Genomic DNA, 26,728 nt, shown 5'->3' with positions numbered 1-26,728 from the left:
TTCTCTGATTGACTTAATTTGTTTAACTCCTCTTGTATCCTGTCTCTAGTTTTCTTGACTGTGACAAGTCTCAAATGCTAATGGAAGAGGTTAAAGCAGTATAATGATTTATAACATACGTAATGGGTTTTTTTGTATGCAGAAGAATATACTATTTTCTAAGTGTCATTTGGGCTCTTTTGCATATATTAGAATGATTTGGACACAAAGTCCTTTTGTGGAATAGGTTCCCAAAGAGATTTCTTCTGTGGCTCAGGTTCAGGGTTATTCCACTATTTTTCAGACAGGTTCTTTCCTGAAACAAATGAAGATAAATTCACAAATTTCCCTTGTTTTTCCCTTTGTGTTCCCTTTCCTTCACAATACTCGGTTAGTGATTTAGTCATTTCACATTCATAACTGTTCCAAGAGCCTACTTCCAAAACCAGCTGAATCTGCTAGATCACTGCTAGATCAGGTCTCCTGAATGTGGCCTTTTGCTGGGGAGTTCTTTTCTGATAAGGATTCTTTTGAACAGGGTAGGGGTGGTATGAGATTCAGAGCTTAGGCTGAGCTCTCATCCCCTTGACCTCTGCCCCTATTACAGAGTTTATACTGACTTGGTAAGGACTCCCTATGGAGCCAAGAGTTTAGGACTTGTTTACAATTGATGAAAAGATAGTTGCATTCAAAGGCTGTTGTTGGGTCCTTGGATAGTCATGGATCTCTGCCATTATCTCTGGTGGGTGTGGGGAATGCTGGGACATCTGGGTCTGGAGATTTGTAATGGATGACTAAGAAGGAATGAGCACAAACCAAAGCTAGATAGGTTGCTGCAGTTGTTCTTTCTATAGAAGCGGTATTTGCAGTAACATTTTGAGAACAGGGAAAGATTTGTGCAAACCTATACTTTATTTCATTTAAAAAAGCTGAAAGTGGTTACAATTCCAAGTATGATAATAAGGGAGATGTGTGGGAATTCTTCTCTTCCTTTTTGATACCTCATCAGAAAATTTGCTGTTAAGCAAATATATCAGGTAGTAGAGGGAAACACTAGATTATTATTTTTTTTTTTTTAAAGATTTTATTTATTCATTTGACAGAGAGAGACACAGCGAGAGAGGGAGGGAACACAAGCAGGGGGAGTGGGAGAGGGAGAAGCAGGCTTCCCGCTGAGCAGGAAGCCCAATGTGGGGCTTGATCCCAGGACCCTGAGATCATGACCTGAGCCGAAGGCAGATGCTTAATGACTGAGCCACCCAGGCGCCCCTGAAACACTAGATTATTAAAGCCATCTTCTTCAAGAGTTATATGTAGTTTTATAAATTAGTATTTTCTCTAAAATTCTTGTGGTGCACTAATTACGCTGGGGAGAGTATAGCAACTCAGTCCCAAGAGTCTTCATACACCTTTTCTGGCCACACTTTGATCAACTAAGATGACACTTTTTAGCCTCAATACCTGAAGGTACATATCTTTTTTTTTTTTGTCGTCTAATATTTGTTGTAGGTGTGGATCTGGAAAAAAAAAAAAAGACAAGCATCTTCCTTTGAAGGGTGCTGACAGTTACTATGAACCAAAATTAAATAAATACATCCTCTGTTGGTTAGCATAGGAAAACAAACTGCATGAATAATAAGATTCAAAGTGAAAATACGTGGGGCGCCTGGGTGCCTCAGATGGTTAAGCGTCTGCCTTCGGCTCAGGTCATGATCCCAGGGTACTGGGATCCCCCAAGTCAGGCTCCCTGCTCGTCAGGGAGCCTACTTCTCCCTCTCCCTCTGCCTGCCACTCCCCCTACTTGTGTGCGCGCTCTCTCTCTCTCTCTCTGCCAAATAAATAATCGTTTAAAAAGGTGAGAATACAATGTTATATCTTTTTCATCTCAGCACAAAATTCCATGTGCTAAATGTAGTCTGGCCTTTGGATGTATTTTGTTTGACTAACCAAATATTTAAATAAAACATTTTATTATTTTTTTTTTTTTTTAGATTATTTATTTGACACAGAGCACAAGCAGGGGGAGCAGCAGGCAGAGGGAGAGGGAGAAGCAGGCTCCCCTTGGAGCAGGGAGCCCGATGTGGGGCTCAATCCCAGGACCCTGGGATCAAGACCTGAGCCCAAGGCAGCCGCTTAACTGACTGAGCCATCCAGGCGCCCCTAAATAAAACATTTTAGTTGTCAACATTTAAAACCTGCAAGATCTTCATAAAAATTTGGAGTTTTGGCCTTCTTGATAAATTGGAACTAGATTTCTACATGACATCTGTTGACTGGAACAGAATAGTGGCTGCCCTCTTGATGTGAACATGCACTCTCAGGTTTGTCACAGATCCAAATGGGCTCCATCCAATTATGTCTCCTGCATCTTCTGTAGGCAATGGAGTTTGTAGCTCCTGTACTAAAGAATAGTCATTGTCAGTGCAGATGAAGGTGTGGGAAAATGGGAGCTATTATGAATATAATCTAATAATATCTGTCAAAGCTGAAAATGTGCAGGTTTACTTTTGCAGATTTAGTGGTTTAAAATTTAAAAATTAAAAATTACAGATGTAGGGGTGCCTGGGTGGCTCAGTTGTTGAGCATCTGCCTTTGGCTCAGGTCATGATCCCAGGGTCCTGGGATCGAGCCCCACATCAGACTCCCTGCTCGGCGGGGAGCCTGCTTCTCCCTCTCCCACTGTGTCTCTCTCAAATAAATAAAATCTTTAAAAAATAAAATAAAAATTACAGATGTAGCAATTCACGTCTCAGTCTTTATCCTGTAAGAAATGACAGGTATGCAAAATGTATAGTCAAAATATATTCCTTTCAGCAATTATAATAGCAAAAAAATTGGAAACAGCTCAAAGTTTAATAGAGGACTACTAGTTTAATGGATTGTGATTATCCATGCAATGGAGGACTATTATAGAATTGCTAAGGAAAAGGCAGATTTTAGTCTGGAAGGATACACTGAACTGTTTGTTAACAGTAGAGTATCTTTGGCCAAATGGGATCATAGGGCAACTTTCATTATTTTAATTTTTAACAAAGCTCTTTTATTAAAAAAATACATATTTTATTTTTTGAGAGAGTGCATGCATGGGGAGAGGTGGGGCAGAGGGAGAGGGAGAGAGAGAATCTTTTTTTTTTTTTTTAAAGATTTTATTTATTTATTTGACAGAGAGAGAGACAGCGAGAGAGGGAACACAAGCAGGGGGCAGTGGGAGAGGAAGAAGCAGTCTTCCCGCTGAGCGGGGAGCCCGATGCGGGGCTCGATCCCAGGATCCTGGGATCATGACCTGAGCCGAAGGCAGACGCCCAACGACTGAGCCACCCAGGCGCCCGGGAGAGAGAGAATCTTAAGCAGGATCATGACCCAGTGTGGAGCCCAACGTGGGGCTCAATCTCACGATCCTGAGATCATAACTTGAGCCGAAAAAGAGTTGTATGCTTAAATTAACCCACTGAGCCACCCAGGCATCCCAAAAGATTTGTATTTTATTTTATTTTACTTTATTTTATATTATTTTATATTCTTAAAGATTTATTTATTTTAGATTGAGAGCAAGTGAGCATGTGGGGGAGGAGCAGAGGGAGAGGGAAAAAGTCAAGCAGATTCCGAGCTGAGCATGGAGCCCAACCAGGGCTGGATCTGATGACCCTGAGATCACAACCTGAGCCAAAACCAAGAGTCTTAACGCTTAAGCAACTGTGCCACCGCTACCAAATTGAGCTACTCATGTTCTAGTTTCCCACCTTAGATCACAGATTTTTACATTCAGAATTCTCTTATCTTGAAATTGCTCTAAGGAAAGGGAATCAGTATCCTCAAGTAGCAGGAACCATCTCGAAGCCTGAGTACAGGGTAAAAGCCTAGAGCAGTGTTTTCAGGCTTCTACTTGCAGGTCTCCCTCCATTCACAGTTAAGCTATCAAAATTGACCTGCTTTTCAGCATCAGGATTGGCATACCATACTATCGAGAATAAAGGGATCCTTAATCGCTTCTCATTTGATTGTGTTGTCTTGGCAGTTGCAGGGTTACATTGCTGGAAATGACCTTAATGGAAGATAGTATGGTACAGTGGAAAAAACATGAGTGAGAGTTTGCATCTTGACTTTTGCCACTTCTTTGCTGAGTGACCAGTTTCTTTATCCATAGAACAGTAATTATCCCTGTTAGGGGTTGTTTTAAAAAAATAAGTGAGGTAATATATAGGTGAGTTCTCCAGCATCTAGCTGCTCTAGCCAATCCTCTATGTTTCTTTACTGAAATACATTAGGAAGGGTTTCTAACTTTTTTGGGTAATATTCAGTGAGCATTTACTGTATGCTAATGGTTTTAAAACATTATCTCATTTATTCTTGCAGTTCTTATGATGTTTTCAACTCTTGTTCCCTCCATTTTACAGATGAAGAAACTGACAATTTAACACTTGGCCAAGGCCACACAGCTGGTAACTGGCAGAGCTGGAGCTTGTGTGATTACAGAAACAATGTACTTTTTATCTTTTTAAAATAATGGCATGATTTACATACAGTGAAATGCATAGACATTAAGTATAAGGTTCAAGCACTTTTTACAAATGCATGCGCCCTTGTAATCCATGTTCTGTCAAGATACAGAACATTGTCATCCCTTCAGAAAATTGCCTTATGCTTTTTTCTCAGTCAATTGTACTGTTCTACTCCAAGAAGCATTAACTTCTGATCTCTGTCATGTGATAGATTGGTTTTGCCTGTTCTAAAATGTCATATGAATGGAATCCTACAACAGGTGCTCTTTTGTCTCTAGTGTTTTACAGCATAACGGTTGAGACTTACCCATGTTATTCCAGGTTTTAGTAGTTTATTTCTTTTTATTGCTACGTAGTATTTCATTGACTATATCACAGTTTATCTATAACACCTGTTGATAACCTGGGCTGTTTCTAGTTTTTGGCTATTATGAATAAAGCAGTTGTGAAAACTCTTATACAAGGTTTTTTGTGGCTATATGCTTTTATTTCTATTAGACATATATCTAGGAATTGTTGGATCATATGGTAGATGTATGTTAAGCTTTATGAAATTGCCAGTTTTCCAAATTGTTAGTATATTTTACAGTTCCAGTAGTGTAGGAGTTCTAGTTGTTCCACATCTTTGTAAGCATTTGGTGTTGTTAACTTTTAAATTTTAGTCATTCTAGTGGGCATGTAATGGATTGATTTTTTTTTTTTTTTTAAGATTTATTTATTTAAGAGAGAGAGAGAGCACATGAGAGGGGGTAGGGTCAGAGGAAGAAGCAGACCCCCCGCTGAGCAGGGAGCCCAATGCGGAACTGGATCCTGGGACTCCAGGATCATGACCTGAGCTGAAGGCAGTCGCTTAACCAACTGAGCCACCCAGGCGCCCCGATATTTTTTTTTTTTAAAGATTTATTTATTTGAGAGAGAGAGTAAGCACGAGTTGGGAGAGGGGCAGAGGGAGAGACTCTTCCGAGTAGACTCTCTGCTGAGCGTGGAGCCTGATGTGGGCTTGATCCCATGATCCATGAGATCATGACCTGAGCCAAAACCAAGAGTCAGACACTTAACGTACTGAGCCACCCAGATGCCCCATTAGTTTGCATTTCCCTAATGACTAATTATGTAGATCACCTTTTCATGCTCTTATTGGCCATTCGTATATCACCTTTTAGATACGAAGTGTCTATTCACGGGTGCCTGGGTGGCTCAGTTGGTTAAGTGGTTAAGCATCTGCCTTTGGCTCAGATCTTTGGTCTCCGGGTCCTGGGGGTCCTGGGATCGGCTGAGTCAGGCTCCCTGCTCAGCGGGGAGTCTGCTTCTTCCTCTCCCTCTGCCCCTCCTCCCGCTTATATGCTCTCTCTCCCTCTCTCAAATAAATACAATCTTAAAAAAAAAAAGTGTCTATTCAAAGTCTTTTGACTATTAAAACAAAATCATGTTCTCTGTCCTATTATTGAGTTGTGTTTTTTTAAATTAGGATACAAGTCCTTCATCAAATATGTGGTTTGAATATTTTCTCTCAATCTGTGGCTTTCTGTTCTACTTCATGAATATGCTTTTTTGATTAGCAGAAGTTTTACATTTCTAGGAAGTCTAATTTATTAATTTTTTCTTTTATCGTTAATGCTTTCCATGTTCTAAGAAATCTTGGCGTAACCTGAGGTTGCAAAGGCGGTGTTCTGTGTTTTCTACTAGAAACTTTTTAGTTTTTACATTTATGTCTATAACCCATCTCAAATTAAAATTTTGTATGGTATGTGATAGAAGTCCAAGTCTTTCTATATGAATATTCATTTGTTTTAGCACCATTTGTTGAAAAGAGTTTCCTCATTGAATTTTTGTTGCTCATGCTGAAAAATAATTTGATATTTATGAGTCTATTTATAGATTGTATTCTCCTCCATTAATCTGTCTTTTTACCAGTACTGCAGTATCTTGAATAACATTGCTTTATAATCAGTCTCGAAATCAGGCAGTGTTAGTGTTCCAACTCCATTTTCCCTTAAAGTTGTTCAGGTTATTTTGGCTATTCTACGGTGTTTTGTTTTGTTTTTCATTTCCCTAAAGATTTTAGAATCAGTTTGTCAATTTTTTCTTTTTTAAACAAAGAAGCCTCCTGAGATTTTGATTGGGTTGTATTGATCCTATCAATCTGGGGAGAGTTGTCATTTTAGAACTGAGTCTTCTATGAATTTAGTGTATCTTTTCACATATTTAGAACTTATTTGTTTTTTCTCATCAAGTTTTTGAAAGGTCAATGGTATTATTTTAAAATGTTGTTTTCCCATTGTTTGTTGCTAGTATAGAAAAGCTATTGATTTTTGTATATCAAATTTGTATCATATAACATTGTTAAGTTTGTTTCCCAGTTCTAGTAACTTTAAAAATAAATTCCTTGGGACTTTTTATGTGTATATCTTTGAATAAAGGCAATTCTGCTTCTTCCCTTTTGATGTTTATGAGTTTTGTTTATTTTTATTACTATATTGCATTGGCTAAGATTTCCAGTCTAATATAGTAGATAAAAGTGGTGAGAATGACATTCTTGTTTTGTTTTTGATCTTAGGGGAAAGAGTTCAGTATTTCACTCTCAAGTATGTTGTTAGCCATAGATTCTTTTAGATTCGTTTTCTTTTAGATTCGTTTTCTTTTAGATTTAAAAATTGTGATAAAATACACATAACATTTACCATCTTAACCATGTTTTAAATGTACAGTTTAGTGCCATTAAGTATATCCATATTGTTGTGTAGCCATCAGCACCGTCCATCCACAGAATTCTTTCATCTTGTAACACTGAAACCCTGTACCCATTAATAATAGTTGCCCATTCCCCTAGGCTCTGGCAACCACCATTCTACTTTCTGTCTCTTGTGAATTTGACTATTTTAGGTATCTTATATAAGCTGAATCATAGTATTTGCCCTGTTGTGTGTGGCTGGTTGCTGCTGCTTTTTTTTTTTTTAAGATTTTATTTACTTATTTGAGAGAGAGAGAGCGTGAGCAGGGGGAGGGGGCAGAGGGAGAGGGAGAAACAGACTCTCTGATGAGCAGGGAGTCCGACTCGGGGCTCGATCCCAGGACCCTGAGATCATGACCCGAGCTGAAGGCAGATGCTTAACCGACTGAGCCACCCACGTGCTCCATGTGTGGCTTCTTGTACTTAGCATAATGTTTCCGAGGTTCATCCATGTTGTAGCATGTGTCAGAATTTCTTTTTAAGGCTGAATAAATAGTCCGTTGTATATATATACTACATTTTGTCTATCCATTCATCTGTTGATGGATACTTGGGTCACTTACACCTTTTGGCTATTGTGAATAAAGCTGCTGCAAATATGAATGTGCAGATATCTTTTAAGTCCTTATTTTCAATTTTTTGGGGTATATACCCAACACTGGAGTTGCTGGAACATAAGGTAATTCTATTTTTAATTTTCTGAAGAGCCACCATACTGTTTTTTACAGTGGCTGTGTCATTTTACATTCCCACTAACAGTGAAGAACAGTTCTAATTTTTCTACATTGTCACTAATACTTATTTTCTGTGTGTGTTTTTTTTTTAAGATTTTATTTATTTATTTGAGAGAGCGAATGAGATAGAGCACGAGAGGGGGGAGGGTCAGAGGGAGAAGCAGTCTCCCCACTGAGCAGGGAGCCCGATGCGGGACTCAATCCTGGGACTCCAGGATCGTGACCTGAGCCGAAGGCAGTCGCTTAACCAACTGAGCCACCCAGGCGCCCTATTTTCTGTGTTTTTGATAGTAGCCATCCATATGGGTGTGAGGTGATACCTCACTGTGGTTTTGATTTGCATTTCCCCCATGAGTAATGATGTTGAACGTCTTTTCATGTGCCTGTTGGCACATGTATAGATACATGTATAACTTCTTTTGAGAAAAGCCTATTTAAGTCTTTTCATTTTTAAACAAGTTTTGTTGTTCTTTTGAGCTGTAAGAGTGTTTTGTTTTGTTTTGTTTTTGGGGGGAGGAACAGAGGGAGAAGGAGAGAGAATCTTAAACAGGCTCCATGCCCAGTGCACAGCCGAAATCAAGAGTCAGATGCTTAACTGACTGAGCCACCCAGGCACTCCTTGTAAGTTATGAGTTCTTTATCTATTCTGGATATTAGCCCTTTATCAGATAAATGATTTGCAAATAATTTCTCCCATTCCATGGATTGCCTTTTTACTTTGTTGATTGTGTCCTTTTATATACAATTTTTAATTTTGATGTAGTACAGCTTTTTTTTCTTTTGTTGCCTGTGCCCTTGGTGTCATTGGCAAATCCAACATCATTAAGCTTTTCCCTGTGTTTCCTCTAAAAGTTTTATGCTTTTAGGTCTTACATTTAGATGTGCTTTGAGGTAATTTTTGAGTATATGGTGTAAGGTCCACATTTAATTCTTTTGCATGTGGATGTTCAACTTTGCCATCACTATTTTTTGAAAGGATTGTCACTTCCCCATTGAATGATTTTGAAAACCTTGTTGAAAATCATTGACCATATATGTGAGAGTTTATTTCAGGGCTCTGTCCATTGTTTTGTCTGTATTATCTCTTTTTATGCCAGTACCACACTGTTTTGGTTACAGTAGCTTTGTAGTAAGTTTTGAAATCAGGAAGCTATGCATTTTTTGTAGATGCCCTTTATCAGTGTGAGGAAGTTCCCTTGTATTCCTAGTTTGCTAAGAGTCAATGCCTGGGTTAAGAGGTTCTTAACCTCAGGCCACTACCTCCAAAAGATATTTATTTAACTCATTATTTTGGACATATTCCTTTTTATTTTATTTGTGTGAATCTATTTTTTGTGTAGTCATAACCAACTAACTGGTTTTCTAGATTGGTTTGGGAAGTCTCTTCCTTCAGACTTGAAGTCCCCATCTAGTGGTCTTACAGAGGAGAACCTGTGGTAGTGCACTGGCATTTATTCCCACTTAGTCCACAAGGTGGCAACAGGCCCTAACTGAAGAGCCAAGAACAAAGAATCAGACTGAAAAATAGAAGAAAATGCTTGTAAAATTCATAATTAACAGAAAACCAAGATTTTGTGAAAAGTAATACAGCTAAACCTCAGAATCTGAGAGAAGGAATGAGTCTTTAGCTCATTGTAAAAGCATGCACGAAAACTCTAAAATATGTCAGAATCCATTTTGCTGCCTCCCTTTCTTTCCTCTCAGACTTCAAAATCTTGGCCTATTCAGTGGCTATCCAGTTGAATATTGGGGGCTTAGAGGAGTAAGGTGATAAAGCGAACCATTAATGCAAAGGGATCTGAGTTTGGGGAGTGGGGACAAGAAGGATGTGCACTTATATCCGAGAGTTGAAAATCTACAGGAAAATGGAGGAAGAGGCATTAATGGCTCCATGCTGTCCTTTGAGTCTAAGACTCCTTTCCTTGGGCATTAAAAAAGGAGGACTTTTTATGAATGTTATAGTTTAAGGTGTGGATTTTTCTTATAAAAATGGAAATTGGGAGAACAGAGATCTTCCTGGACAAGGAAATAAAGATAATGATGAAGGAAGAAAGTCCATTAAGGGGATATGAGATTCCAAGAAATCTTGGGCAAAATATATGGGGCTCAGAATATATGGGGTGAGTTTCTAATGGTCCTTGAGGTAGTTTAGAGAAGAAGTTTGGGAGGACTACTAGGCTGGAAGTAATGTGACCTGGCATCCTAGAGCAGCTTGCTTGGTTATAGCAGTGATGCTAGCTTTTTTGACCTCAGCCAACTTAGGCAGAACCCCATTACCTACTTAACCTGAATGTTCCTGTTTTGTATTGGAAATGGACTATTATGTACAAATAAATTTAGGGTAAGGATGATAAATGTGCTTTAACAATTGAGGTAGGACTCCTGTTTGAAACATGACATGAACACATCAAAGTCTAATCACTGGAAAATTTAAAATAAGGATACTGTTGATGCAATACCCATCGTCGTACACAACATGTATCAAACTGATTTGAAAATGACGTTGCTAGGGTGGCTCAGTCGGTTGAACGCCTGACTCTTGGTTTTGGCTCAGGTCGTCATCTCATGGGTCTCATGGGTCGTGAGTCAGGCTTCGTGCTTGGGGGAGTCTGCTTGAGATTCTCTCCCTCTGCCCCTCCTGTGCATACACATGTGCTCTCTCTCTCTCTCAAATAAGTAAATCTTTGAAAATGACACCGCTGAATGAGCCATAACTGAAGATTAAAAAGCAAGAATAGCAGCAATTGAAAACTACCACTAATTATTTCAACAGTGATAATGGAGTTCTGAGAACTGCAAGATTTCCAACTGATTTTATATGTTTATTTGCAGTAGGGTTTTTGCAACATTGTCACCCATTTTGTAGCAGCCAGGCTTCTTAATGGAATACTGAAGAGTCTTTTTTTAATTTTAGTGCGTAAACACAGAATTTTGTTAATGGTCAACAGTTTACTTAAAATAGCCTTTATTCATAAGTAGAAATAGTTGAACATCAGCCACTCATACGGTGAATGAATGTTGGATTAATTCACCAAGAGGATCTTTAAGTTCCAATCTTGAGAATCCTGGGGCTAAAAGATTGGGAAGGAAGAGGAGAAGGTAGAAAAATAGCCACAGGCTAGCTAGAAGGAGGCTCAGTGCAATGGGCCTCTGGAACTAGGTATGAAATAGAATAAGAGTGTTCTTCTGAGACTTAAAGCAAAATCTGACCATTGTGTCTATGTATGTATGTGGTCATTGTGTATGCACAGATGTTTATAATAATAGCTCTAATACTGTTGATAGAATTACTCCTCATTATGTGATCACTCCTGTTGACAATTATTATTTGTTATGTGAGTCTAAAACCAAATGATTTTTCTAGGAATTGTTTTTCCCTATGTTGAATGGAGTAGATCTGTATAATTGAGAAGGAAATAAAATCCTTTATGTAATGATTTTTGTGCTGGGACTTTTGTTGATTTGTTTAGCGTCTGGATTATTTAGCACCTCATTTGTCCAGGAATCTGTCAACATAATTATAAGATGCAGTAAAAGCCAAGCCCTAAATGTAATTTTTATCAAAATAACCTTAATTGTAATATTTAGTCTCTGTCCCTTTCTCTTTTTCTGTTAGAGGTTTTGTTAGACAAAAACTTCAAATTAAAATGCCTTATACCCTTTCCTAATAGTAATGTTAATTTTGGCCCTTGACTATAATTCACTAAAAATATAATCTCTTCACATAAGTTTAATAAATGTGATTTTTGACCACTTAGTTTCAATCTCTGACCTTTGGTTTTTTGTTTTTTTGTTTTTCCCCAAACAAACTGGTAAAAATATCAGTAAGCAAACAAATCTCATAAGCAGCATTGGTAAATTATTAAAAAAGATCCTACAAATGCAGGTGAAAGAGCACAGGGTCATTTTCAAAACTTCAGAAATACAATGGGACTAGAAACAAGTTTGGGAGAAATAGATGTTGATTGGGAAGTTGGTATGGCTGCTCACAAGTTGTGTATTAAAGTGCTATCATGTGAAAAGAATACTACCCAGCAGAAATTACTTTTGATTAGTCTTCTTGATATACTTGGTGTCTTTCAGATCTTAAATATTAGTGAAATAATTTTTACCTAATGTTCAGAATGTACAAGTTTAATTCATGTAATACTGAAAGAAACTACCTTTAGTGGGGCTTGCCATGTGTCAGATGATGTGACAAAGACTTTATTCTCACCTTATATAATTCCTGTCACAACCTTATGAAGTAGGTGGTGGCTCCTAGGTGAGAAGCTGAGGCTAAAAGGTGAGGATCACACTACCTCTCATTGCCAAAGAAAACTCCAGAGCTTAAAGAATAGGATCTAATCTTAGGGGTTTGTAAAGAATCTTGGTATAGCCAAAAAGACATGGGTTGAACAGAAGGAGCTGTGTGGTGGAGAAGTAACTGGTCTAACCAGAGTGTGAGTGATGTGGGTTTCTGGGAAATATAGACTGGTAGCCAGGGAAAAACCAGAGGTGTTGAGTAGTTCAGTTGCAAGGAACAGAATACCCTCCCCTCCCCTCCCTCTTAAGCTAGTTTAAAATGGGGACATTGGTGGAAAGTACAGGGTTTCTCTTGAGGCTTAAAGGACGGAGCATTCTTTTGAATTTCATAAAGGGTTAAGACCAGAATTTCTTTCCCATCTCTCCGTGGTCATATGGAATCTTATTTCTGCTTTTCTGGTGCCTCTGCTTCCTATTTTCTTTTCTCCTTCAAACTGATCTCTGCTTCTGTATCCAGGATGGAAAATGGCTGTCTCTGCCCTGCCTTGCCGTGTCTTTCCAGCACCCATGCTCAACACAGGCTAACTGAAGCATTTGTGCTCAGATTTTAAATGCTCAGGAAAGAGGATAAGCCCAGCTTGGGTTAGGTGTCCATTTGTCTTGTCGGGGCTGTAGCCCATTGACTACAGTAGATGGTAGAGATACATTTTAAGGAGAATATGAATAGAGTAGACAGATTATCTGACATAACTTCAGTCAGGTAGCGGGCAGGTTGGAGGTTGTGAAAATTCACCATTAAGTCTGGCATTGAGGGACAGTGTATAGGTAGGGCAAATTCAGGGGCATGGTTGATTAGGAATTATTTGTCAGCCCTGGAGTGGGAAGGCATGCGGAACTGGCAAATGAAGTGAGAATCCAGGCATTAGGTGATGCCTAAAGTTTGGCAAGTAGAATAATTTCAAACTAACCAGTTACTGGCTGGGAGTACAAGTATTAAGACTCAGGAGTTTTAGGCCTTGGGATGGTAATGACCAGAGGGGCCAAGAGTTAAGCCCAGGCTAGTGAGCAAGGGACCCATGAGATAGACACACCCAGGCATGCTATGGGCTTAATTGCAGTGGCCAGGGCCAGCTGTAGCACTCAGTGTCCTTCTTTGTATAAGACCTGTTTGAGTACCTACCTGGTGACAAGATCTGAGGCTGTCTGTGTACTCCTATCCTAGCCATGATTGGCTTTAGGATTGTTCAGATTGTATATACATGTACAGAGTACTAGTGACTCCAATAGTTAGGGCTTTTGGGAGGTGGGAACTGAAAATAACTACCTGATATTCAAATTTTTGTATTATTGTCTTCTGGAATTGAAAATAATACCAATATTCTAGAGTAACTTTATTCCTCTGCCTTCCCCAGGGAAGTTTTTAGTCGTATGTATATTTTTGAATTGAGTTGTATTTGAGCAGTTTAGGTATTATGGCACTTGGGTCTAATTCCAGGAAAACAGATTTGATTTCAGACTGTTTGGCTTTACCAAGCCTGGGATTTTATTACTTAAGAGATTTATAAAAACATGTCTGAGGAGATTCATTTCTGGCATGAGTAAGTGAGTAGGTCAACAAATCCTGCCCCCAATAAGCAACTATAAAGCTGGAAAAAACTGTCAGAAACAATTACAGGCTTATAACAAGTTGAGAAGTGTTTATTCATGAAAACCACTGAATTTTGTATAAAACACAAGTTTGTGATCTTACCCAGGATTGCTCCCTTTTTTTAGCCCTGATAGTGTAGTAGTTCTACTCGGGTGAGGTAGGCTATGAAAACGAGCAGCTTTATTACTCCTGTGGGAGGGGGCTCACTTGATTTGGAATATTATCAATTAAAAGTGATGATCTTGGTGGCGAGTGAAATAAGGAGAGCCAAGCAACTTTACTAGCCTAAAGTTACAGTCCTGTTTGGGGCAAACAGTGGAGCAGCAAGACTAGACAGGGCTTTAACAGAGAACTCTGGGAGGTGAGGCAACTACAGGAAGTTTGATAAGCTCTCCATGTATCCTGGGTTGCGTGGAGGCTTCATGCATAGTAGAAACAGTGCAAGCCCAAGCCATCTACCCATTTTTGGCCAGTGCAAAGGATGTGTGAGAAAGCCCAGCAGTAGGTAAAAATTATAGTAGACTTGAAGGCCTGAAGTGAGAGTATACTCCCCATCCCAACCACAGATCGATCAGCAGGGAATAAAAGGGCTCAAGGTGAGCACTGCCTCTGACCAGCCAGTAAGTTATGCAGCTAGAGGGGCGACCCTTAGAAGCCAGGCTTCAAAATAAAAACAAGGGAAAAAATCCTGAGGTACCACACATTGTAGGAGAGACACATTTCACAGATTTATTCCTGGAAAGTTAGTAAAAATAAAAACCCACCACCATCACAAAACCTTAGCTGAGAAAAACTCAGAATCTAGAGTTGTGAGTAGTACCTTACTTTATGTGTTCAGTATTCAACAAAAAAGTTAAAATACATGCAAAAAATTGAAGTGTAATCCATACTCAGGAAAAAAAAATCAGTAGAAACTCTCTAGTGATACCAGATGTTGGATCTGGCACACAAAGACTTCAAAGCCCCTATTAGAGATATTTCAGTGAAATAAAGGGAATCATGCTAAAAGGATTAAAGGAAACTATGATGACAATGAATGAATAAAGAATCTCGAAGAGAAATTTTAAGAGAAAATGAAAGTGCTTGATTTGAAAATTATAGTAACTGAAATGAAAAATTAACTAGGCTGGACTCAACAGCAGATTTAAGATGGCAGAAGAAAGAATTGGTGAACTTGTAGGCACGTCAATAAAAATTACTATGACGAACAGAAAAATGCTGAATAATGAACAGAGCCTCTGAGATCTGTGGGACAACATCAAATGTATACCTAAGAATATACATATATAAAAAGAAAGGAGTGAGAGAAGAGCAGAAAATACTAGAAAAAATAGAGGCCAAAATCTTCCCAAGGAGACTGTCCTTGAAAACAGCAAGAACAAAATGATTCATCACATACAAGGGAATAACAATAGGATTTACGGCTGACTTCTTATCAGAAGCAAGGAGTTCTGAAGGCAGTGGGATGACGTAGTTAACATGTGGAAAGGAAAAAAAAACATTAACCAAGATTTCTTTATCTAGCAAAACTCTTCTTCAAAAATGAAGGCAAAATAAAGACATTCCCACATAAAAAAAGCAGAGGATTTGTTGATAGCGGGACCTGCCTTAAAATACTAAAGGAAGTGACAGCAATGGTCACTCAAATCCATAAGAAGAAATGAACATTGGAAATGGTAAGTGTATATTAAATACAACTATATTTTTATATTATTCTTTTAATTTTTAAAATGACAAGATTGTCTAAAGCAATAATTATAATACTGTATTGTTGAGTTTATAACACATATATAAAAGAGATGGAATAGGAAGGGCGTCTGGGTGGCTTAGTTGGTTAAGTGGCTGCCTTGGGCTCAGGTCATGTCCTGGGATTGAGCCCCGCATTGGGCTCCCTATTCAGCAGGGAGCCTGCTTCTCCCTCTTCCTCTGCTGCTTCCCCTGCTTGTGCTCTCTCATACTCTCTCTTTCAAATAAATAAAATCTTTTTTTTTTTTTAAGATTTATTTATTCATTTGACAGAGAGAGACACAGCGAGAGAGGGAACACAATCAGGGGGAGTGGGAGAAGTAGAAGCAGGCCTCCCGCGGAGCAGGGAGCCCAATGCGGGGCTCGATCCCAGGACTCTGGGATCATGACCTGAGCCGAAGGCAGACGCCCAACAACTGAGCCACCCAGGCGCCCCAAATAAATAAAATCTTAAAAAAAAAAAGAGAGAGATGGAATAGAAAATATATTGGAGCAGGTTTCTGTATTTCCTGGAGTTAAGCTAGATTGTGATAAGTGAAAGATTTGTGATGCCTGGAGCAACCACAAAGAATATAACAAAAAATAATTGTGAAAAAGTCAACAGAGGGATTAAAATGGTATATATACCAGAAATTTTTCACACACAGAAAGATAGTAATGGAGAAATAGAGGCTAAAGACAAAGACATGAAATAAAAACAGCAAGGGGCGCCTGGGTGGCTCAGTCCTTAAGCGTCTGCCTTCGGCTCAGGTCATGATCCCAGGGTCCTGGGATCAGCCCCACAGAGCCCCACATCGGGCTCCCTGTTCCACAGGAAGCCTGCTTCTCCCTCTCCCACTCCCCCTGCTTGTGTTCCCTCTCTAGCTGTGTCTCTCTCTGTCAAATAAATAAAATCTTAAAAAAATAATAAAATAAAAAGAGCAAAATGGCATACATAAATCCAAACATGTCAATAATTATATCAAATGTAGATGGACTAACTGCCTATTCAAAAGGTGTAGGGATTATCAACCTGGATAAAAAGGCAAGATGCAACTCTATGCTGTCAATAAGAGACATACTTTAGATTTAAAGACAAATAGTTGAAAATAAAAAGATGCTAAAAAAATAGATCATACAAACAGTAACCATAGGAGAGCTGGAGTGACTATATTAATAACAGATAAAATATACTTTAAGAAATATTACTAGAGAGAGGGACATTTCATAAGGATAAAAGGATCAAGGTGAGGAAAATATAACCATTATAAAAATATACCTAACAACAGCACCAGAATACATGAAACAAAAACTGACAGCAATTAAGAGAAATAAAAAATTCAACAATAATAGTTACAGATTTTAATACCCGACTCTCAATAATTGATAGAAGAACTAGACAGAAAATTAGCAAGGTTACAGAAGACTTAACACTGGCAACCAACTCATATTTATTGAATACTCTGTGCAGAATATACATTTTTTTAAGGGCACATGGAACAGTCTCTAAGAATATTCTGGGCCATAAAATAAGTCTCAATTATTTTTAAGGATTGAAATCTTACAAGGTATGTTTTATGACCACAACAGAATTAGAGATCTATAACAGGAAGAAATCTAGGATATCTCCAAATATTTGAAATTAAATAGCATACTTATAAATAACCCATAGGTCAAAGAAGAAATCCTAAGGCAAATATATACATATATTTAAATATATTTTGGACTAAATGAAAATGAAAATATATTTCACGGAATGCAGCTAAAACAGCGCTTAGAAGAAAATTCATAACTTTTAAGTTTATAACTATATTAGGAAAGAAAAAAGGTCTCAAGCGTTAATCTAGGCTTCCACCTTAAGAAACTAGATAAAGATGTTCCTGATGTTGGGGTGGTGGGATCTGTGGAGTCTGCTTAAGTTTCTCTCTTCATCTCCCTCTGCCTCTCCCCCTTCTCTCAAGTAAGTCTTAAAAAAAAAAGAAAGAAACTAGATAAGAAACCAAACCCGAAGCAAGATGATCATTTTGGGATTTAAAAAAAATATATTTTATTAACATGGCATGGTACAAGAGGTCAACAAACTATGACATAGGGGACAGTTATTTTTGTAAATAAAATTATTAAAGAATTAAAACTTTTTACATAAATGATATAATCTCATATTTACAACATATTAGAAACAAGTGGAACTAATTGAGTTTAGCAAGGAGGTCACTCGAAAGAAGTTAAAAGGATTGTAAAGGAAAATCATGAACAACTTTCTCTCAACAAATTAGACAACTTAAATGGAGTGGACAAATTCCTAGACACAAATGCCTAAGGCACGAATTATTAAAACCAGCTTCAAGAGGAAATAGAATATATGAATAGACCTATAAAAATTAAAGAATTGAATCAGTAATTAAAAATATTACTGCAAAGAGGAGCCCAGGCCAAGTGGCTTCATTGGTGAATTCTATCAAACATTTAAAGAAGCACTGAAACTAATCCTTCACAAACTCTTTTAGAAAGTAGAGGAGGGAGGAACACTTCCCAACTCATTCTATGAGGACACTATTACCCTGTTAACAAAGCCAGACAAAGATACCATAAGAAAACTGCAGACCAATATCCTTTATGAATACGGACACCATAATCTTTAATAAAATATTAGGAAACCAAATTTAACAACATAGAAAAATGGATTATATATCATGATCAATTGGGTGTTATCCCGGGCATGCAAGGTTGGATTAGTATGTATAAACCAATGTAACATACCAGGGATCAGCAGATGTTCTCTTAGAGAAAAAGGCTAGTTGGTAAATATTTTAGGCTTTCGGACCATTACAGTTTCTGTTGAAACTACTCAGCTCTCCTGTTGTACTGCAAAAACAGCCATAGACAATATGTAAATAAGTGGATGTGCCTCTGTTTCAGTAAAACAAAATAGCTAGCTCACAGGTCATAGTTTGCTGTCCTGTAATAAACCGTATTAATAAAAGGTTTAAAACAAAAACCCACATGATAGTAGACACAGAAAAAGCATTTGATGTAATCCAACACTCATTCATGATAAATGTCGCAACAAACCAGGAAGAGTAGGCAACTTCTGTACCTTGATAAAGGGCATCTGTGAAAATGCTAAAGCTAACGTAATATTTAATGGTGAAATACGAACGCTCTTCCCCTAAGACTGGCAACAAAGTAGGTAAGAATGTCCACTTTTAAGTCTACTCCTACGACTTCTTCACTGGAGTGTTCTACCTAGTGCAATGGGGTGAGGATGGGGAGGCATCTAAATTACCTAAGTGATTCACAAAAAAAAACAAAAATAGATCTGAGTTTAAGCAAGGTCACAGGATACAGATACAGAAAAAATCAATTTTTTTGTATACTAGCAACAATCTAGAAATGAAAGTAAAAAAGAATTCCATTCATGATTGGCATCAAAAGAATAACATACTTAGGAATAAATTAACAAAAGAATTAACAAGATTTGTACACTAAAAACTGTAAAATATTGTTGAGAGAAGTTTAAAAAGACCTAAATAAATGGAGAGACATTCTATCTTCATGGATTATAAGTCTAAATGTTGTTAAAATGACAATTATCCCCAATTTGATGTATGGATTCAATGTAATCTCTCTAAAAAAAAAAAAAAATCCCAACTGACTTCTTTGAAGAAATTTAATCCTATAATTTATGTGGAAATGCAAAGGACCTAAAGTAGAATAGCCAATACAATTTTGAGAAAGCACAACATTGGAAGGACTTTCATTACATGGTTTCAAAAATTACTATAAAGTGGGGCGCCTGGGTGGCTCGGTCGTTGGGCATCTGCCTTCGGCTCAGGTCATGATCCCGGGGTCCTGGGATCGAGCCCTGCATCGGGCTCTCTGCTCAGCAGGAAGCCTGCTTCTCCCTCTCCCACTCCCCCTGCTTGTGTTCCCTCTCTCGCTGTCTCTCTGTCAAATAAATAAATAAAATCTTAAAAAATTACTATAAAGTAATAATCAAGACAGGGTGATATATTGGTGTAAGGGTAGGTACTAGAACAGGATTGAGAGTTCAGAAATATATCCTTACATATGTGGTAAGTTGATTTTTGACACAGGTGCCAAGACAGTTCAGTGGGGGGAAAGGGTAGTTTTTTCCAACAAATAATGCTGGGAAATTGGGTATCTACATGCAAAAACAAAACAGAACAAACAAAAACCCACCCAAAAACTCAGTCCCTTAATTTATACTAGACACAAAAATTAACCCAAAGTGGATCATATACCTAAATCTGAAACCACAAAATGTCTGAAGAATATCTTTGTGACCTTGGGTTAGGCAGTAACTTCCTAGGACATGACACCAATGGCACAAGCTATAAAAGAAAAATTTGGTAAGTTGGTTTCATTAAAATGTAAAACTTGCATTTCAAAAGACATTATTAAAAAAATGAAAAGACAAGCTGTAGAAAGATTTGCTTATCTGGTAAAGGAGTATCCAAAATAGGGGCGCCTGGGTGGCTCAGTCATTAAGCATCTGCCTTCGGCTCAGGTCATGATCCCAGGGTCCTGGGATCGAGCCCCGCATCGGGCTCCCTGCTCAGTGGGAAGCCTGCTTCTCCCTCTCTCACTCCCCCTGCTTGTGTTCCCTCTCTTGCTGTCTCTAATAAAATCTTTAAAAAAAAAAAAAAAAGTATCCAAAATATATAAAGAACTCTTACAACTCAGAAGACGATAGTTTTTAAAATTATTTTTTTAAATAAAAGTTATTTTTTTTCATGATTCCACTTACATGTGATAATTAGAATAGGCAAATTCATAGAGACAGAAAGTAAAATAGGGGAAGTGATTAAAGAATAGGTTGCTTAGGGGAAGTGTGGAATGAAGTTACTGTTTAATGGGTAGAGAGTTTTTGTTTAAAATTGTGAAAAGGGGCTCCTGGGTGGCTCAGTCGTTAAGCATCTGCCTTGGGCTCAGGTCATGATACCAGGGTCCTGGGATGGAGCCCCATATCGGGCTCCCTGCTCCGTGGGAAGCTGGGAAGCCTGCTTCTCCCTTTCCCACTCCCCCTGCTTGTGTTCCCTCTCTCGCTGTGCCTCTCTTTGTCAAATAAGTAAAATAAAATCTTTAAAAAATAAAAATAAAACTCTGAAAATATTCTGGAAGTATATAGGTAGTTGCACAGTCTTGAATTTAATGCCACTGAATTGTACACTCAAAAATGTTTAAAATGGTAAATTTTGTGTTATGTGTATTTTATCACAATAAAAATAAATGAAAGAATCAAAAACATGAGACAAAAGGCTTGAACAGACATTTTATCACATAAAGGTGTTCAAGATCGTTCGTTATTAGGGAAATGCAAATTAAAATCACAATGAATTTCTACTGCATACCCTCTGGAGTGGCTGTAGTCAAAACAACTATAAAAATGTGTTGGTAAGGATGTACAGGAACTGGAAACCTTGTGCATTGCCATGAGAATGTAAAATGGTACAGTCACTTTAGAAGTCAGTTTGGAAATTTGATAAACAGTTGCACATAGGGGCGCCTGGGTGACTCAGTCGGTTAAGCATCCAACTCTCAATTTCAGCTCAGGTCATGATCTCTGGGCTGTGAGATCAAGCCCTGTGTCGTGCTCCACAGCCTGCTTAAGTTTTCTCCCTCTCCCTTTGCCCCTCCCCCAATCCGTTTCTAAAAAAAGTTAAATAGAAACTTACCATATGATGCAGCAGTTTCACTCCTAGGTATCTATCCAGGAGGAATATAAATGTATGTCTACACAAAGACTTGTATATGAATGTTTATAGCAGCATTATTTATAATAGCCAAAATCTGGAAACAATCCAAGTGTCCATCAGCTGGTAAAGGGATAAACAAAATGTGGAATATCCATATAATGGAATGCTATTCAACAGTAAAAAAGAATGAACTACTAACATGCTACAACATGAATAAACTTCAAAAACATGCTGAATGAAAGAAATCAAACTCAAAAGGCTATGTATTATATGATTCCATTTATATGAAATATCTAGAAAAGGCAAATTTATAGAGAAAATACAGATCAGTGGTTGGGTCTAAAGGTAGGAGTAGAGTTGATTGGAAACAGGCTCAAGGGGAGTTTTGGAGTGATGAAAATATTCTAAAATTGGATTGCAGTCTTAGTTGCACAACTCTATAAATGAGTGAATAAAGGTCATTGAATTGTGCATTTACAATGGATCCATTGTATGGTATATAAATTAAATCTAAGTAAAGTTGTAAAACTAAAAAGTACCTAAGATTGGTTGGAGACTTTTGGAAAAAAGTGTTTTGTGGGTTTTTTTTTTTAATAAAATGGTTTTAAGTTTGTCAGGTGATGTCCTGTTGATTTGTGATGTCTCATATTAGTCTTTCACTTGGAGGCCTAGACCCACCCTGCTCCCAAAGACTTACCCTATGCCCTGTCTCACTAAAGTCCATCAGAAAGAATTTTCTCCTTGTTTGGGAGAAGTGACTCAACTGTTTGGAGTGTGGCTCTGATGGACTGTCTAGGCAGATGATACTTATATAGAGAAAAATGCTTACTTTCAGCCCCAGGTTATAGATTAGTCCCAGCTAGGCATCTTGCAAATATGTGCTGCAGATTGACAAGTAGGTGAGAATTTGAGGAATGAGGGTATCTTGTCTGCTGAAAGAGGATGGAGTGGGCTCACATACTAGGATGCTTTGGGCTGTATTGCTATGTCCTGTACTTTTCACTGTTTTTTTTTGTTTTTGTTTTTTGTTTGTTTGTTTTGCTGAGGCCTCACAATAATCCTGTGAGATAGGAGAGGTATCCTTAGTCCTCATTTTACAGAGAAGGAGGGTTTACAGGGTGACTCACTTGTCCAAGAGCACACAACTATGGCAGGATTGGACTTAAATTCAAGTTTTCTGACTCCATATCCTAAACTACATCTTTTATACTCTATGTTTTGCCTCAACTGTTTACTGGGAACAGGAGCAGAAGGGGCATGTGATTTTGACTGATTGCACATGTTTTCAGTAGATTTAGTCTGAAGAAAAGGAGGGGAAGTTACACTAAAGTGTAAGTTCAGGGGTTCTATAGCAAGTATAGTAATCAAGGACAAATCTGATATCTGGTGGTTATTAAAATTATACCTGGGTTGGAACTATGATTCATGGCACAGATGGTTTGAAGGTATCCAGTGCTTGGTTCAAGGAGCAGACCACTTCCTGAGTTTTAAATATAACTGTGCCAGAAATCATAAGGAAATTCATTTGACAAACATTTACTGAGTGTCTACTCCATGCCAGGCTCCTTGCCAAGATACAGGATCACAAGGTCCAGTTGGATCCTGTTGAGATACAGCCTGAGAGAACAGAAGTAGGCTGGAATTTCCTTCATCATTTTCATTCTCTGAGGCTGATGTGTCTGCCCTCCAAAGTGACCACATCCACATGGACCTGGAGCCTGTCACTTTCTACTATCCTTGTAGCTGTGCTTTCTACAGGTTCCCTTTCTTGATTAAAATAGTCCATCTTTTCTTCCTTTTCCACTGTGGATTCTTCCATCTGCTTTTCACCCAAACATAGGTAGATCTTGCATCTAAAAGAAATCTTTGCTTTAAAAAAAAGACATTTAAAAATAATTTTTCTTAATTGTTGAAATAGTTTATGCTTATTGCTAAATACTTGGAAGGCATAGATGAGTTATAAATAATAAACATAAAATCACCTTTAATTCTACAACTTAAAGATTTCAATGGTTAACATTTTTGCTTCTAGTCTGTTTGAACTTCAGTCTGCTTTTTACTTCCTATCAGTCAGTGTCTGCTTGTACATGTTTGTGTACGCACATTTTAGTGTTTTGTTGTGTCAAGCTCTGTGTGAAATAATTTACCTGTATTCTTACTTCACAAGTAGCCTTGTGAAGCAAATACTGTTATCGTATCTCCTATTTACAGATGAAACAGATTTAAAGGTAAGTACTTTTCCAGGTTTACATAGTTGATAAGTCATGTAGCTGGAATTTTTACCCTTATTTAGCTCAAGCTCTTCACCACTACCTTTCCAGAAATCTGTTTTCTTCTGTGACTATCACTCCAAGACTGTCAGTAACTTTTTAAATTCCTGCCTTATCCAGCCCCATTTCCAGACCTCTTCTCTATCTTTTGTGTGTTTCAGCCATATTTTCAGTTTGGTGCAAGTACTATGCGCCTTTGGCCTATAGGTATGCCATTCGTTCCCTTTGCTCAGAATCTTCACCCCACCTCTTTCACCCAGGTCATTACATTTATCCTTCAAGTCTTCACTTAAATGTCACTTTCTTGAGGTCACTTCCCAGGCCTTTCTCACCCTCAAGACTGGATTGGTTCCTTCTATTATTTGCTCCCATAGTATCTTGATTTTCCTTTTGCAGACCTTTTCACACTTGAAATTATTTGATCATTAGAATTTGGTCTGTTACGTACTTTTCATTTTCACTATGTACTTGGTTCCCTTCACATCTTCTGGCTTCAGTTGCAGTCCAGGTACATGGTATGTGTCCAGTAACTATTTGTGTTCGATAAAAGAAAAATCTTTCTTTCTGTACTTAGCTCATTCACTTTTAGCTTTATGCTTGTAAATCACAAATGTGCATCCTCTGTTCAAAAAATGAGCTTGTCTTTTTTCCATTTTAAAATTGCTCATTTCTTGGGACGCCTGGGTGGCTCAGTTGTTAAGCGTCTGCCTTCAGCTCAGGTCATGATCCCAGTGTCCTGGGATCGAGCCCCGCATCGGGCTCCCTGCTCCGTGGGAAAGCCTGCTTCCCCCTCTCCCACCCCCCCTGCTTGTGTTTCCACTCTCGCTGTGTTTCTCTGTCAAATAAATAAATAAAATCTTAAAAAAATAAAGTAAAATTGCTCATTTCTTAATGCAGTCCAGGCTCCTAATTAGTCAAGAAAGTTAGGCACCATTCTTGACTCCTTCCTATCTTTTCTGTTTGAGCCAATTCGGTCTATTGACCTGGAAAGATGGCCACAATATTTTAAGTGAAAAAAGGTTTCAGAACAATATGTATAATTTGTGCTATTTTCCTCTAAATACAAATACATGTATTTTCAACATCTCTGATATATCTATTTGGGAGGATATTATACATGCAACAGAATGATGGGAAGGGGCCAACTAGTGGACTTTAATTTTCTCTCTTTTGTATGACTTTTTCAGTGACCACATAGTACTAAAAAAGAAAACAAATCTATTTTGAAAAACAAAAAACAACCAAAAACAAAAGCAAAAATGCCTTTTGGAGATATCCTTTCTATTTTTTTCCACTCCTGCTGCCTCAGTTTTAGTTCAGCTCATTTGTGCAACAGATTTCTCTCTCTCTCTCTCTCTCCTTTCTCTCTCTTTTTGTCTCTGTCACATCTCTCTTCCTTTCCTCCCGCTTCATATACCTGGTCAGTCTTCTCAAAGTCTTGGTTTCATTGTCTCTTTTTGGAGCTCAGCGCTTAAAGTGGCTCCCTGTTGCACTAATTCTAAATATTTCTCCCTGGCTCACAAGGTCTTCTGTAATTTGTCCTTTTACCTTTTCAGTGCTGCTCCTCATGACTCCCTAACATAATCTCTGGACCATTCTCCTTATGTTCCCTATACATGCCACATGTTTTCTCTATTGCGTGTATTTATTTACAGTCTTAGCTGCAAAAAATACCCTTAAACTCACATAATTATTTCCCTTCCTGTAGCATTTAGTTTTTTGTTGTTTGGGTTTTTAAAAAGAATATTTTATTTATTTATTTGACACAGAGAGAGAGAGAGAGTGCACAAGCAGGGGTAGTGGCCGCCTGAGGGAGAGGGAGAAGCAGGCTCCCCGCGGAGCAGGGAGCCTGACAAGGGTGGGGGGCGAGGCTCAATCCCGGAACCCTGTGATCATGACCAGAGCCTAAGGCAGATGGTCAACCAACTGAGCCACTCAGGCGTCCATGTAGCATTTAGCTTTATCCAAGAGAAACTCCATAGGATTTTGGTGGCTGAAATGGGTTATTTTTTTATTGGCATATTTAAAGACTATTGATTCTCCTGTGTAAGTAAATAAGTGGCATGCTTGTTCAGGTATACATTTTTCAAAGAACGTGTTGGACGTTCTTTTCTAATGTTTTCAGAAAATTTGGAAGTAATTAATTGGTGGTTGAAAAATAATGCCTAGAGGGGCGCCTGGGTGGCTCAGTCGTTAAGTGTCTGCCTTCGGCTCAGGTCATGATCCCAGGGTTCTGGGATCGAGCCCCACATTGGGCTCCCTGCTCCGCAGGAATCCTGCTTCTCCCTCTCCCATTCCCACTGCGTTCTCTCGCTGTGTCTCTCTCTGTCACATAAATAAAATCTTTAAAAAAGAAAAATAATGCCTAGAATGCTTGGTATAATAAAATACAGATTCTAGGACCCTACATCAGGTCTAGGGTAGAACTCAGGAATCTGCATTTTTTAAAGCAACTAGTCTAGATGATTCTGATATACAACCAGATTGGGAAACACTGGCCTGAACCTTCTGTTTCTCCTGAATTCTTGTCATTTTTTTTGCATTTTCTCTTGGCTTTGATTTTCTTTTTAGTTCTTGTGTCACTACACCTGTACTTCTACTTTCTTCTTATCCCTGGTTTTGGACGCTAACTTGATAAGACTCTTTTCCTACTGCTTTATTTAATTTGACTTTTGCTATGAGAATCTGTTTTTCTCTCAGACTTAAGTGTATGATTAAATTATTGGTGACCAAGGTTTGTTTTCCTATCATTATCATGAAAGATTCAGTGGCTCATCTCATCTTATGTTATAGAAGTCAGAGAATTGGTACTACATTTTACATTTTGTTTAGAAAAATGATGGGCATTTCCCATTTCATTTAGGTTCTTCTCCTGTTTGAGGGACATGGTTTGCAAAGGTCAGAATGAATGAGCCTCATAGTTTTGGTCAAAAGAGATTAAGTACATTTGAATGATAATAACCAGGGCCTTCATACTGGGGCATACTATGTAGTCATTTAAAAGAACCAGTACAATATAGCAAGATTGTTGCAGAATGCTGTCTATAATTGCTGTCTAGTATAGCTGAGTGAAAAAGCAATAAATATAAAATGAGCTCATTTTTGTTTAAGTCACCTCTCAAAAGCCCCACAAAATTATAGATATGTATCCATTTGTATGTGCATGGATGAAGGTCT

At 38.1% G+C, this 26,728-nt stretch overlaps 1 protein-coding gene and 1 long non-coding RNA gene across 5 annotated transcripts in view; one reads left to right on the top strand and one right to left on the bottom strand.

Moving 5' to 3' along the window:
• The window catches only part of NR6A1 (nuclear receptor subfamily 6 group A member 1), a 228,274-nt gene that overhangs the window by 43,539 nt on the left and 158,007 nt on the right, over positions 1–26,728 (top strand). The gene's annotated exons all lie outside the window — the stretch shown is intronic.
• The window catches only part of LOC118549987 (uncharacterized), a 48,481-nt gene continuing 38,673 nt past the window's right edge, over positions 16,921–26,728 (bottom strand). The window contains exons 3-5 of the long non-coding RNA XR_013443836.1: positions 21,261–21,401; positions 18,322–18,426; positions 16,921–17,527 (exon numbers count right to left, since the gene is read on the bottom strand). This is a non-coding gene — a long non-coding RNA (uncharacterized LOC118549987). The remainder of the gene's footprint in view (positions 17,528–18,321; positions 18,427–21,260; positions 21,402–26,728) is intronic.

Source organism: Halichoerus grypus, chromosome 14 (assembly GCF_964656455.1).
Source record: "Halichoerus grypus chromosome 14, mHalGry1.hap1.1, whole genome shotgun sequence".
NCBI classification, from domain to species: Eukaryota; Metazoa; Chordata; class Mammalia; order Carnivora; family Phocidae; genus Halichoerus; species Halichoerus grypus.
Note: the sequence above shows the minus strand (reverse complement) of the source record. Positions and strands in the feature narration are given on the sequence as shown.